At 35.9% G+C, this 16432-nt stretch overlaps 1 protein-coding gene across 2 annotated transcripts in view; it reads right to left on the minus strand.

Annotated features, from left to right (window-relative positions):
* The window catches only part of COG5 (component of oligomeric golgi complex 5), a 175906-nt gene that overhangs the window by 121677 nt on the left and 37797 nt on the right, over positions 1 to 16432 (minus strand). The window lies entirely within an intron of this gene.

Here is a 16432-nt window from a genome sequence, read left to right on the forward strand (position 1 = left end):
ATTCACTTACTTAATTCAGCGATTTGCTCATGTTTTAGAGGAAGAGGGATTGATTACTTGGCAAAGGAGAGGGATAAAGACAGTGTCTTACAAGCCAGGGAAGAGCAGCGGTCACTAACACCTGGAGCACTCCCAGTCTGTGGAGCAGTGATCAGCGCTCACTCTGCACCAGGCGAGCCAAACTCTCACCAGCCTATGCCCAGTCCTACACTCAGCACTGAGGCTTTACCTGCCCCCGTAGCTGTGCAGGTTATTAAATGATCCAAGTGTGCAGATCTCATCAGGATTAGACCTCCTGTGCTCCTAACTGCTCCTAAGAAACTCTCTAGTATTGATTCCAAGTATTGATCCAGTACATTTTAGCATGCTGGTTGCAGAGTAGAAAGAAAACCCAGCACTATCCCCTTTCCTGGGGAGCTTTTTTTTTTTTTTTTTTAACATGTATAGCTTTAGTTTCTCCAAGCAGATAAAAGCCCTTATTAATCAGTAAGGACTTCATTTCGTAAATGTAAACATTACAAATAAGTATTCTGGTGAAATAATCTTCTTAAATTCTGTAAAGATATATTATTCAACCAAAGAGGATTCCCTTCTCCACTCCAATTATACATAACTAACACAGGTGACTTTTATTTTTTTAGTCTAGTATTTTATTATGAGGGCAGAAGGGGACAGGGCAAAAGACTTCTAGGAGAGCAGGTCAGAAATAACACTACTGGCCATGAAGGTGATTGCAAAGGCCAGAGAGCACAACAAACACCGGAACATGGCAGAAATGATGATGAGAACATCAGCTAAATAGCAAGCACCACCACCTAGAAACTGAATATAAAACTTCCAAAATTACGGTAGACACCCATTATAGAATAATTTTAATGAACTTGCAAAGACAGTATTTCAGACTAATTTAACCAAGGGAAACTAAATGAAATCTCCCTGAAATAAAATAGGCTATACAGATGGAAGTCTAGTACTGTGGGTTTTACCTTTGGGAGTTGCAGCCTGCACAAGATTCTATTCTTTCATTACAAATCTGTTGTGTGGGGGGCGGAGGAGGAGTAACTGTGTTACAGGGATAAAAAGAATAGCACAATTGTTGTAAGAACATCTAGTTTTCTCTATGTATTTCTATCCATTACAATCCATCCTGAACTTCACGTCTATTTTTTCTCATTACCCTACCCTATACTATGTCAGTAAAGGATATTTTAATGCTTGGGGAGGAAGCACTCCATAAATAAAAGTCCCCAAACAGGACATCACAAATTCATTAGTGAAGATCATTAAACAGCATTCGTTTTAAGCGAACAGAGAAGACAAAGAGAGCTGATCAAGCTCCATCAGGAGAGTGAGGAGGACTGGCAGGAATAGCAGCTGTGCTCGAGCTCAGATTGGATTCGTGTTGGCAGAACTGTGAAATAAAGCCTGCAACACACTGTGCTTTTATGAATCCTGCTTTCCTAATAAAAGGCATCCAAGGAATTTAATGCTTATGTTTTGCCTTTCATAGGCTGTTTTACTTAGGATGGTTTCTATACAAATAAATTTATAAAAGTCCAAGATGCAATTATTTAGACATGCTGCTCCTTCTAACAGTGCCCTCTAACACATACACTAACACAGCCTCATTCATCTGAGTATCTCCTAGTGCTTCATAAATGCCAATTGAACAGATGCCACGAATCTGAAGAACATTACTGCTGGAAAATTTTCTGCTATCTGACTTGGTTAGAATAGTATTATACAGTATTATACAGTAGAAAAGGTCAGTGCAAGGAGAAGAGTCTAGTTTAAGCTATACATTTTCCCTATATCAATTTTAATAATACATTTTTCACAGTCAATTATGCTAGAGTCCAGTTCCTCCCTCACCAAGGAAAAAACCCACTAAAAACTAAATAAAAAGACCAAAGAGTTTCTAAAGAAAGAATTTTAAAGCAAAAAATTATGTAAAACATATACAAAAACCTAAATTTCAGACAAATACAGAGGTATATGAGAGACACATAAGTGAAAATAAAAAATCCTTATTTTCAAAGAAATGTGAAAATATACATTTAGAATTACATTTAATAGAAATTTATACATATTTTTTGTACCGTGGACAAATGAAAAAACTTAAGTAATTTTGTTTCATTGAATCTCTAATTTTTGAGCATAGAATACAAAAAAGGAGGAAAAACCTAAAGAAAGAAAGGATGGAAAAATGTGTAGGAAGATCTCCAAGTACATAAATATAGTGTTGTTCTTTATGTTCCCATGTAGAAAGTACAAAAGTAGGTCACCTATTATATATTACAACAGAGCGATATAAACCAGCTTCTTCTGACTACCTTGGTACGGGGAATGTTCTTGAGTATAACATTACATAATACTTTGGTGCAACTACCTCAACCTGCCTTAAATAAGTAACACTTCAGAATTTGTGAAACTGATGAACCCAAACTTTCACAGCTCAGACTTTCAAACCTGAAACTGGGGCTAGAAACAGAAGCTCAAGTCCATAAACTTCAAGATTTCAATGACTTCCTATTTTCTGAGCAAGAATTCAGAGAACTTCTCTAAGAATGGGATCACTGCACTCGTGCCTTTTCAAGTGGGATCACTTATGCAGGGAAACTGAGCAGCATAACTATTTTCCTTCTACAGGTATGTGTACCAGTCCTTTTTTTCATTTACCCTCTTTCTGAACCAACCTCATAACCCTGATTGCTGTGCTACTATAGAATAAACTATTATTTTACAAATCAAGCTTCAGATCAAAAGGAAGAAGAAAGTGTCATTCACTGTAATTCAGAGGCAGGTGAAAGGGCTGCAGTGCAATGTTCCAAGACAGAATTGCCTTTTCTTTGTGCTTTCCTTAGTTCTGTCTAAGCAAGCTGCCAATTTATTTAATCCATCCACTCATGAAGGTAAAACAGATTTGTCCAAGATGACACATAGTTATAAAGCAGAAACCGTAAGACATCTTTGCCTGTTGAACTCCCTTTGAGACTAAAAATAAACTCCTCCAGACTTAAAAATGCTCTAATTGATTCAAAATCCAGCCTGGTTTGTTCAGTCTGAGATCCAGATCAGATCCTGAGCTCTTCTCAGAACTCAGTGCATAACTATTCTAACTGCAGGTGTGCTTAACAGTATGATAGAAACTTTAAGTAAGCATACAGAAAACCCTACCACCCATAAATCTGTTTTACTCACATGCTTAGCAATCACCAATAAGGAAAATACTTACTTCTAATATTTAGTATTTTACTAGAAGGCAAACATGGTGCTTTACATTTCACCAGAGGTAGATGTGTGAGCCTTGGTAATACAGATAGGAGCAGTATTTATTATATTCACAATGACAGAATAATAATTTTGTCTCTTACACTAACATGATAAACTACAAAAGCAGGTTTTTTATAATAAGCATCAGCTTAAGGCAGACATGAGTGAATTCATTCTAGTAGTTATGGGAGCTAGTGCATTATTTAATATCTTTAACGTATCGAAGATCATATCTAGATTACAAACAAAAAGGAGACCATTACTTCAACACTATTTCTTTAATCATTCTTACTTTAATGTAAATTCAAGCAGGGAAATCCTAAAAAGAGCCTGAGAAGATATAATTTTTCAGATAATTTAAAAACCATTCACAACTTCACACAATTGTTTACGCTCATATTTCCTTCAAGTATGAGTAAAGTATCACTCTGTAGGCACTGATTAAGGACTAGTCTATGTTTCAAACAAGCGAATATCTAAAAAATAATGCAATAAATTTTATGTTTTTCATACACTGTTATTTTTTTCAATCACTTCTAATTGTAAAACATCCTTTGAGCAGTTGTAGTTTATTCTTGCTGTCATTTTCTGCACAAAGGTGATGGGGCACCATGGAGACTTGAATATTTTATTATTATTAATGGAGAATTACTTAAAAATTAGTTTTAGTATATTCTGTTTAAAATCTTGTCTTGCAATTGCAGTATTTGAGTCTATCCAGATGATGTTTTTCACAGTAATTTTTCCTTTGGTCTTTAAAGCTACCGATATTTACACAGCCAATGATGCTCAGTTTTAAACAGTTAAGGAAAGGAAACACCATATTCAGATTCAATTGCTACAACACTTTATCATGATATTTAAAAAAGCATTTGATACATGAAGCTTGGAAGTGAAATCAGTTTCCCTACTGCTTTTCAATCATCATGCAAGGTTGTAGTTTGTAAAATTTCTCACAAACCATAAAGACTGTGTATTTTAAATACCTTTTAGAAGGTAGCACTTGTCTACAGCTCCCATCTTAAGGTCTCACAGCATTTTTGGCTACCACTTTAAGCATTTTTATAAAGGGAAGAAGTTGAATACAAAGCAACTTGTCTGAGAAACAAATTTACACTTAAACCCAGCTACTGCACAAGTCCTGTGAACAGTGATACAACAGAAATAGAATTCTTTATCTCCTACCTAATTCCACCTTAGGATTTTGTCCAATGTTTCATACATTCCCAGGTGATCAACTATATTTTTGCCCCAGGTTTGTTTTTTTTTCCCCTTTGACTTATTTCTACCCATGAGTAGAAATGGAGAGTTGGGAAATCTACCAAAGTGGGAGAAGTGACGAAAGTAACTTTCTTACATCTTCAACTATAAATCTATAATTTCTTTAAACTTTTGGAACTGGTTTGGTTACACAAAGGAAAATCCCAAATGAAGAATTTCTTCACTAAAAAGGTGATCAGGCATTGGAATAGGCTGCCCAAGGAGTTGGTAAAATCACAAGCCCTGGAAGTGCTTAAGAAACAACCGGACATGGCACTTAGTGCTATGGTTTAGTTGACATGGTGGTGTTTGGTCAGAGGTTGAACTTGATGATCTTGGAGGTCTTTCCCAACATTAATGATTCTATGATTCTATCAAAAATATAAAAGAAGACAGGAATGGTATTACTTCATTTGTACAAAAATCTAAATTTTATCAGAGATTGAGATTTTAAGTAGATCTGAGTCCATCTTTTCTCCTTCCCAATGCCCACACAGATACTACTTCTGATACTTTTAAGCAGAATAAATATTGAAAGAAAAACTTTCATTAAATGGAAGAGAGGGGTAATTATCTCCATTGTCAAAATTCATAAAACCAGGGTCAAAATTTAAACTACAGCTTGAACTGATTTTTCCGTTGCCATTGCAGCATGCCCATCCTTGGAAAAAAGGGTTATTTTGGAAAGGCACTGGGCTAAGGCTACATTTCCTCAAATTCATCACTCTTTCTGGGTACCTTTTTGGAAGCAGGATTCCACTTTGAAGGATGCACTATGCATTGGAGAATTTTCATCTGAAAAATTCAACTATTACATTGTTTCTGTTCCCAGAAATAGTGTAATTCATAGCACTTTCCTGAATCAAGTCATTTTTATAACAATTTTGTACTTTTTATATACATACACACATTTATACAAAATACAACTACGGTACATCTATCACAGGAGCTACAGAACAACTACTCTGTACACAGTGTTCAGCTGAACACATCAGGCTCACTTGGAGCACTGCTTGTCAGTGGCAGTGGTGACAGCGGTTTTAATCAAGTCGAGCAATCCCAGATTTCCTCAGGAACATCAAGATCTGTATTGTGCCAGTTAAGTCAGCACCCCAAAATCCCAGGTATGGCAGAGGACCTGGAACAGTGCTGAGAATGCTTTGGGTGGTGGACACAGCAGGAATTTTGAGTAGCCCTGTATGTATCAGCTAAACTGAACAGCGAAGAACTAGGTAAAGTAATTAAAACTATTTGGATACAATTTTCTTCTCCCAGAAGCTTAACAGAATTTCCTCATTTAAAGTTCAAATATCATTCAAATAAATAAATTACTGACTCAGTAGGAATTTAAATGCCAAAACACAGTCAAAGGAATATTTTTTTTCTATTCAGAGGATAAAACAATAGCTGCCTGGCTGCTTTCTTGAGCCTCTGTCAAAGAATAGGCTGACCCAATCTGTGACCTGTTCACACTGTTCACTGCTTTGATATCTAACAAGCACTTACTAGATAATGGTAATCAATGGAAACTGGAAGCTTTACATTAATCTGTGAAGGTGTAACATTTGTCAAAAGGGAAACCAGCATCTTCCATTATTTTGCAGGTGCTAAAATTACTTAAAAATAATAAAAGCTCAAGCTATAAAACCCAGCAACATACACATTTATTTCTAACTGCTACTATTATTCCACTATGTCAGTAACCAATAATGCTATCCTAGAGTAGAATATTGCTGCCAATTTTACAAGCAAAAAATAAAAATAGGCTTTTCCAGAATTAAAACTGCATTTCTTTCCATTTATTTATTCATTCATTCAACAGATGCATTAGCCAAGACTCCACACAAAACTGAAGTATTAAATTATATCAGCTGGATGTATTTCTAAAAAGAATCTAAAAAAATTAGAAAGATTAGTAATTTGGTGAATTCATTTCTTCAGTATCTACATCTAGCAGCTCTCAGCGATCTTCAAATGTACTTTGAAAATATAGATGCTTTCAGGCAAGCACAGAAAGAGAAAAATAAACTTTGCATCGTAATCACAGATTTAAACAAAGATTTAAAATTACAGATTAGCAATTTTATGTGGACTCTCTACAATCCACAGTTCCCTCTGCAGCTGCTGGTTCATGGAATTTTTGGGATCAATCCCATTTCCATTCTCATCTCCTTGTGTTGTGGATGAAATCTACCCAAGACAATTTTGTGCCCAGCTGATAACAGGATGCCATTCAGCCAACTGCCATACATGGTGATCATACCCAACAGAATTGCAATGTGGCACCAAAGTGAAAAAATATTGATACTGCTGAAGACTTTTTTCCAAACACCCATAACTTAAAGCAAGGTTACAAGTCAAGCTCTTAGCAGTTTTGTACAAAAGCAGCCATGAAATTCAACACTCAACATTCTCTGTCTATTTATAGCAAAAGATCATTAAGAAAACGAAGAAAGCCTGTATAAATAAACCTGAAGAGCAGATCACCCTTGCAGCGTTTCTCACAATTTCCCTGTCCTTGCGTGTGACTCCTTTAGTTCTCATCAAATATTCATGCAACTAACTCCATGCCTGGCTCATCCTCAATAGGTGTCTTTTCTTTTTCCTTCTGCCACAGCACACACACTAAGGTGGCACTGGGAAGGATAAGAGAAGGGGAAATGCACCAATACAAGGCACCTAATATATTAACGACAATTTCTTTTCAGTACGGCGCAACCCAAAGTACCACACATAAAAACATTATGTCCAGTTTGTTCTACACGTAATATTGATTTGGTTAACTGTTGTTAAACTACATGGTACTGCTTGTTACTGGTTTTATTGATGAAGCATCTTTACACTTAATTCAACTTCCTAGTTGATGCTGGAAGCAACAACTTCTCAATGTTAAATTACAGGTGAAACATTCTCCAAACAGTTTTGCATTTTTGCTCTGTGTTTAATAATCTTCTATGCATGCTGCAAGGCCTGTTTCCTTAGAGATGGGGTGATGTTTAATTTTGTAAAGATGGATGACGAAGTAGAGAGTTCTATAGTGTTTCATCAATACATTTTTTTAAATCTCATTAATTATTTGCATCTTCTGAAGGTTTGTTTTGCTCCCCCACCCCTCTTCCAATGCAGTTGAGGGCTTAAAGCAATTTAGATACAAGTCAAGTTAGTGGAAGAAATAATTTATATTCTGACTTTGCCAATACATTACTTCACTTAAGAAAAAAATAAATTTCTATCTTGAGAGATAGATACATGAACTATTTTTTCCAGTCAAACCTCAATTCTCTCCTTATTACTCCAAAGCACTTCCTTGGTTTAACTTTGTCAAGTCTAGTTAGCCATTAAAAATCTGTGCTTAAAAATCTACAAAGAGAATAAATGTGGAAAATTTCTACAGTCCATGCATTCTTCAAAAAGAAATTCGTCTTGTATTACTGGACAGATTAATGAAATACAGACAGCCTTTCCAGATCTGCACTGGGCATCTAGGACATAACCAAACTGTTTTTCTACAAACCCAATAATGTGAACAGAAACTATGAAGCAGATACAGGATGCTCAGGCATTGTGGTCATGGACATCGCCCAAGAAGCTAAAATCCTTAGTTTAAGTGTTAATCCACACTAACTGTCCACATAAATTCATTCGATTAAGGGTACTGAATACAAGCTAAACCTCTATCTAGTATCAATGTTTATTGCCCCAAAATACACTGTAATAGCTGCTTTGCCTACAGGCTTCAAGATTACTGAGAGTGGCTTTTATACTCTCATAAATGCTATCATCACAGCCTGTAACATTTATCAAGGTATGCAATCAACCAACAGTCCAAGAGCCACTGAGTCCTTACATACAGATGCACACAAACACCAAAGGAAAATCCCTGTTGAAGTATTCTACCCTAGACCTGCATTGCTTATTGAGATAATGCCAGCTTCAAGATTTTAGAGTGGGAGCATTAAACAGGGTATTAGCAAGAGTCCAATAAACAGGTAGATGCCTATAATTTTTTGATGGTGGCAAACAAAATCGGTTTCTGAAGAATATATGAAATATTTGCAGGGAAAAAAACCAACTGCCCCAGGAGGGACAGAAAGCGCTGAGTTTTCCTTTTACTTCAACAGCAAGGCAGCAGAAAAAACATTACACCATAAAGCAACTTCAAAGAAAAACATTTCAAGCCTAAAGACCAGCAAGTTTAAAATAGTAATCACTTTCAAAGGGCAGGCTCTCCTTTCCTTTCATTCTTTCCTCGCATTAAAACTAATTTGCCTGATTAATAAGATAAAATAATGTTCTCTATATCCAGCTGTCTCTCAGGGGGAATAAATTCTCACTGGGCACCATATATACTTTGGAAAGAATGAGAACTAGAAAAGACCTCTACTTGTGTCAGAATGGCAATTTCTCTTTCAGAAAGACAGTGTGGTAACAGGCAGTCAGTAAGTAGTAATTCACATGGTTTTTCTGTTGATGGGTTGTTGCTGTCGTTATTCTCCGTCTTCCACATTTCCTCCAGGAGCTCCTAACCCAAGGTAGGGCTGCTAGCCTACCTAGCAATAGTGAAGTTTCTCAATTTGAAAGGTACCAGAAATAATGCACACAACATTTTTCCTTTTTCCTATTCCAACTACCATTCACAGCTCCTATCACTGCAACTCATGCTACCTATATGTTTTAATTGATTACATAGATCATCAGAAGGCTGCCGAAGAATTTGACAAGCTTTTTCTCCATAAACCTGTATTTGCTCATCATTCATCAGTGCAATAAAAATGTCTTGAACAACCATTTTAAATTTCTCAACATTTTATTAGTAAAATAAAACTTAGGCTTCAAGCCTAACGACTGCAAAGCCAGATCCCGGCATCAACCATATACAACGCAAAATAGTATCCCCTTCCTCAGACATACCACTGACACCACTGCTCTCAGCCTTCTCCCAAAAAACAGCAAATGAAAGCATTTTTCATACAAGCTGTGGTTTGCTTCAGTATTACAGTATGTGATTTCAAAGACAACAATTATGCAGTGAGGTTAAAAATACTTTAGAAGATGGAAAAAAACTGAAACTATGGTTTAAGCACAAAAATCCTTGCTATTTGAAAGCTTCACAGACAAAATTAGTTCCTCATATGCATGCGTATTGCATGCATTTTAACACAGTTTAGTTCTTTATTTTAGATTCTACAGCTACAATATATATGGTTTTTAAAAAAAACCCTGAAAAAACTAAGGGATTTATATTTCTCTTTCATTTATCCACTTAAGAAAGTACGAGATGTTTTTCAATAATCAATAAAAAAAATTAAACTATATTATAGATACAAATTATGAAAATGAATGAACCCAAACAACAGAGGAAGAACGAAAATAAACTGAATATGATATCAACACAAATCTAAATTTAGATCAACATGCACATCAATCAAATGAATACTTTTTTTAGTAGAGGAAATGTGAAGCAAACACACTGCACTAAATTAGTTCAATTTCCATGTTATTATGCATTTATCATTATAGCTTATTACTTTTAAACTTCTCTTACATGCCTTTTTATGGCACTACATAGACAGATTTTCTATCAGTTTCACTGAACAACCTTGTAAAAAACAACTGATGAACCAAGGCAGTAAAGAGGAGACAACCGAGTAATATACCATATAAAAAAATCAGACAAGAAAATACATTGCATATAATTTTTCAGATTTTGAAAATTTAATTTGTGGAATATCACCACTGTGAGACTGATGTGGAGAACTTCCTACATTTGAAGTGAACACTGAATCTGAAGAATTTGTAGAGGCTGACATTATTTTAACTGCTTATATCAGGCATTCACAACAAGGGGGGGGCGGGGTGGGAATCTAACTACATGTCCTTAGGTTTTATTTTGTTGTGTGAAGAAGGCAAAGTATGTTCCTGTCACATGCAGAGTTACTGTGTGTGGTCACTGAACTTTGGTTTTAAGGGTAGCAAGCCTATGGGATTCTTTTCACACACTTTTGTACTGCTTCCAAACTGAATCAGCCAAGCGGCTACCTGAGCGAGACTGACACGTGAAGTCACCCTGGTGGTAACACTTACACTGTTGTGCTAGCCTTAAAAAAACTAAAGGGACATGACAGGTAATACCTATTTATGTTGTGTTCACTCTTTCCTAACAGGGCAATTAATCCTAAGATTTGTCTCTTAATTTCAGCTAGAACAATGCTCGCCACTAGGCACACCATGTGAACACTTTGTCTTAATTAAGAGACAATGGTACTGCCTTTCTAGTTTACAAAATTACTAGAAACAAAGTCTATCCAAGATCTCTGCTGAATAAACAACCCTAAAGAAAATCTTCCTCATTTTGTTTTAAATTAGCAATTCCACTTAAAGGATATTTAAGGAGGTTACACACAGGAAGGTGTGTAACCAAACTCCTGCATCAGGGGATTGTAACAGGGCAGCTAGGGCTGTTCCTGCTGCTGCCCATCCCACATATCCTGCTACTCATGTCTTTCATAACAAGGATATCTGATGGAGAATCCTGAACCAGATCCTAAAGTTTCTACCTGCATGTTAACTTCAGCTGCCAGAACACTTCCTGACCCATCTACACTGAGGCTGCTGTGCAATACACACTCACAGAGCTGCAAGGAGCTGGGATTTGGAGGTGCTGGGCAACACAGCCACCCAGCAGCAGGGAACAGCACTGAAAACTTCCTCCAACATACAAAATAGCTTCATGAAAGAAAGGCAAGCAAACCCATGGCACTTCAAACCACAAGGCAGTATTTCCTCATTCTACAGCCACACAGCATCAGGACCCCAGCTCCAGAACATTTCAGCTACTATGCTAAACCCCTTTGCAACTGCGGGAATGAACGTTCTTCCAGGCATTCTTTCAATAAGGCTCACACAATGCCGGCAGGTGCCTTTTTTATTTGTATGTTCAAAGCAATACAAAAGATATGATTTCAGAATTCCAAAAATCTTTCCATAATAATGAAAATCCTCACTAAAATTCATTAACAATTACCAGCTTAGAACTAAGAATATTTTACAGAAGCAGAAACCTCTCAAGTTCTCAGAATAGTCAAAGCACAAATTCAGAGCAATATTACAATTTCTAAAGAAAAATAAAAGAAAAATAAAGAAAAATAAAAAAAAAATTGAAATTTATAGCCACTAATTAAACTTTTGCTAAAAATTGCTACAATATACAACACCACTCATTATGAATGTTTATACTAGAGGACAAACCACTTCCTTAGAGAAAAGTTGGATGTTATTTAAATTACTATTAAATTTACCAGCCATACTTCCCTCCTGAGCATAACTGATATTGCTGCTTTGTTTTTCCCACTAAAATGCTTAAATAATTGTGCAATAATGCACTAAGATCATGATTTAGCTGTATCATTTAACAAAATTTATTTTTATGACACAAAAAGGCTGCCTTCCTTACATATGAGTGATAGCCAGCTATGGTCTTACAATTCTTCTTTGGTATCACCTCGTGCAAAACTAAAACAAGATACATTTTTGGTATTAATAGCTAAAGGGCATTCTCTAACTTACACATTTCCTCATGAGTACAGAACCTTTCAGTGCTGAAAAGGTCAACAGTTGTTCTAACATGGAATACTACTGAACAAATAACCTATGCCTAATAGTTCTACAAACTCAAAAGAATCTTATAAGACATTCTTATTCCATGGCACAAGTAGATAATTTTTCCATACTTAAACAGCTATGCTATCATTAACTCTGAATCTTGAAAATTAATATGTACACATTATATATAAAAATACATAAACATGTAATATATATATACACTATTGTATCATTTATATAAAATCTGTATCTATTTAAAAATACTTGTCTTTGTGCTGCTTCCAAAGATCTTTGCAAATACAAGAGGAAGCACAATGAAATAACATGCAATTAATCTGGAAAATCCAGATTTTTCCAGGGATGTAAATCTACAGTGGCAGAACCGAGATCAACAATGTCCCACATGCAAGACTGTTTTCTGTCATGGGAAATATGAATGTTAGAAAAGTGGAAAAAAAACCCCTTGCAAAACCCAACCTAAATAAGTCAGTATAAAAATAACAAAACAAAGCAAGATGGCAATCAACAATAAGGGAGAAGAGAAAATAAACTTTAAGAGAAAGACACTAAATGGAAAATTAATTTTTTGGATGTCAGTCCTTGCTGCAGAAAAGGAATAATAACTTTTGAACAGTTCTCTATACATTAAAGAAATGAGAATAAAGTACTTGAGCCAAAAGAAAGAAAAAAACATGTTACCACCTGAGTCAGAATGGTACTATCTACAAATTCTAACAGAATTTTTGTCATCTATTCAGCATTATCACTCTTAAATAATAATAAAAACCTTTATGACTAGATCTTGTGTATGGGTCGGGAGTCAAGATTTACATAAACGCATGCTACAGCATGCTCCAGACCAACAAGCCATAATTTCAGTATCATGTAGAAAGGAGAAGACATTTACAAATTCAGCATAACAAGGGCACATCGGTACAACTCCCAAACCCAAACAGCTATTAGCCATTGCTGATTGTTCCTTGATGTTACAGAAGTTACTGGATTTTCAAAAATATTCTAACAGAATCCTTTGCAACTGACTATTAAGGAAACTGAGATACAACAAGGTAAGAAACAATTTTAGATACAAATCACAAAATATTTGGAAGAGCTAGCTTAGAATTGGGCATGACACACCTCAGGGTAGATAAATGAAAGGTACAGAGGAGCTATCTAGTTGGAATTCTGCAGATGCACCATGTAAATAATGCTGAACAACAATTCCAGGGCAGCATGTCCAAAACCACCCAATATTTATTTTCTAAAGCAACTTGAGCTCTAAAGACACTATCTGGCACTAAAAAATCTGTATGAGTTAGGATCTCAAGTCTCTTGCTAATATGAAAACAGATGACATTTTTAGACCCAGAAGCAGTAAAATTCTAAGTAGTCACTAAATGAGCAGCAAGATTCAGACTAGGAAAAAAGATGTGGAGTACAAAGAAAAAAAGTGTTGCTGAAGCATTCAGGATGAAAAAAAGAATAATACAGAGGACAAGGCTAGAGAGCAGACATAGTTTCACGACTGTGCCAGTAAAGATCTTCATGAAGATCCATGACATCTGGATGTTAAAATAGTCTGCAGTAGGTTTATGGAAAGTTAAAATGTAAAGCACATTAAAAGAATTCTAAAGCTCCAAAATCAAGGCTTCTGATAGAAAAACATTAGAATTAGGTACTTCATTTGGCCCTGCTAGACCTTTTGAGCCTAATGAGTCTTTTCAAACAAACTAAGCTTATTTAAAACACTGCAGTTCAAGAAACTGATTCAGGGTGACCTTATAACAGCAGAGCTTTGACCTTCTGATCTAGGGATGACCTCCCACCATTTGGGAAGGCAGTAACAGTCAATGCTGGGACGTTACTTCTACTGTGTAAAAAGTGACACAGTAGATGCAAGACAGAAAGTAAGACAAAAGAGGACCAAGAAATACACTACAACTTCCAAATTTCTAGACTTCTTGCTCTCAGCAAAATAGAAAAATATATTCTCACATACCGCTATGACTCCTGAATTGAATTTAGAAGTACTACAGGGGTGTGTTCACTCAGGGGTGTGTGTTATGGCAATTGCCATTATCTCTACCCCTGTGCACCCAGTGTCTCTTTACATGCACACGCCTCTACACCTTGTGCTCTACTCTGATTCAAGCTCCTGCCTCTCTGAATTTCTTTTCCCCCTCACATCAGACCCAGCAGCCTCAACCCTTCACAGTCTATTCTCTGTTAACCATCTGGATCTTCCTCTCTCCTTGTGTTGCCATTCTCAATCCTAAGACCCTTCATCATCACTCTTCTGGTTTAGGACTCCTGCTGTTCCCTGATACTTCTACCTTCTCATTACCTTTTCACCCCACTTTTCACTACCTTAAAAGACAAAATACCAGTCAAATTCTTTCTCCCATCTATCCTGATATAGAAACAGGTATAAGAACAGCACATTTTCTGTTTATGCTGGGTGCCTGCACATGGCTCTTTTTGCCCACTCTTCCCTATCTACCCTTTGAGGATGAAGTCATCTGTTCACACCATCTTAACTAGCATCTGCACAGCAATGGCTTATAAGCATGTCTATCCATCCACCTACTCCTGATTGCCTCCATATGGTACTGCTTCTTTTCCTGATTTTGTCTCCAGAAAACTTAAGCTTAATATGTTAACAACTCAGCTCCTTATCACTCCTCTCAAACACTTCTTGCAGATAAAACTTCTGCCAGTATCACCTCCTGTCATATAGGTAGTCTTTTGTGACCCCTTTGCCTGCATTTGAACCATATATTCTTGGTATACCCAAAATCCTGTTACAATCTTCCTCCGTGTGTACATCTTTTTCTAACAGTACAGCTCATCCAATACCTCCATCTTTGTTCAGGCACACACTAAAGAATTAGAAAGGGAGATGGAGATTCATCTGTTTAAATTTAGACAGGCTTCCTTACTTATCCTTAGTCATACTGAAAGTGAAGCAAGTAAATCTCTAATATATTAGTATTTATGCTTGCATTTCAGGAATCCTCTTTACCACATCACCCTGAAGAGCTATGCTGGTATCACTGGTTTCAAGCTCTTGGGAGGCAGACGATAAAGAGACAGCTCAAAGGGCTCAATCTCAGCATAGCCTGCTGGTACCTACTGTTCTCTGTTCAAAGTTTCTGCAATCTTTATTTACATGGCTTCTGAATGCAAAAGAGTATGGAAGAGGAAGCCTGCTAGATGAATATGAAGCCATTTAAAAAAATAAATAAAGCATGCTGTTATCTAAAGATAAATAATATATTGGATGTCTGACTGAAGGAAAAAGTAAAGAAAAGAAATAAAGACATCTGAGTTACACAACTGCATTCTGTATTTGCATTAACAACCTAAAAACAGAGAACCCCATCAAAATTTGACTCAAACTACCATCTTAACACAGTTACTTATGTAAGAACTCTAACATCTAGTACTTTATCACAGTTCACCAAAAAATCTTTTCAATCACGGTGGAAAAAAAGCCCTACACTCATTTGAGATTATAAACTACCTATAGGACATTTTATACTCAGATATTCTTAAACTATTTGTTTCAGCAAACTGATTTTGAAAAATATTATTTTGGGGCTTATACTGAAATTATTTCCAAGGTTTATTTAGCACCAGTACTAAATAAAAAAGATATTGCACTACACTTCTCATTATGTGGTTGTGAGCGTTGTTTATACTGATAGAACAGATTCAGAAATAAGTTACAAAACAAAAAGTGACAACAAAGACATCCCTTGCGAAGTGAAGGTCAAGAACATCACGCAAGAAAGACATCCTTACAAAAACCTGTCAAGCCTCTAGCAAAATTAATGTGGAACATACAATTTTTTTAGAAGTTTACATTTCAAGAAAATTAATAACCTCCACAACTATACATAAATTGCACAGTGATGGATCTTAAAAATCATGTTTTTCTGATCATGAATCAACTGAATTATCATGTCTGAATAATTACCAGGGTCTGAATAATCTCACTGTATCCTAGCATAAATTTTCCTAACATACATGTGGGTAGCAAGTTGTCCTGAATATAACTTATTGCTACAAAACCTAGATGACCATTTGCATGTATATATGTATGGTGAAATTCAGCATGGCTTAAAGAGGCAGTATTATTTCAGAAGGTTCTTAAGGCAAGAAAAGTCAATGAACCAAAACAAACAAACAAACAAAAAATCAAATTAAAAACTCAAACACCTAAAAGGCTCAGAAATGGAAAGTAGGCAAATTCAAATATAGATTGTTGGAAGCTTTTAAAGTAATAACCGTTTAA

Source organism: Poecile atricapillus, chromosome W (genome assembly GCF_030490865.1).
Source record: "Poecile atricapillus isolate bPoeAtr1 chromosome W, bPoeAtr1.hap1, whole genome shotgun sequence".
Taxonomy (NCBI): domain Eukaryota; kingdom Metazoa; phylum Chordata; class Aves; order Passeriformes; family Paridae; genus Poecile; species Poecile atricapillus.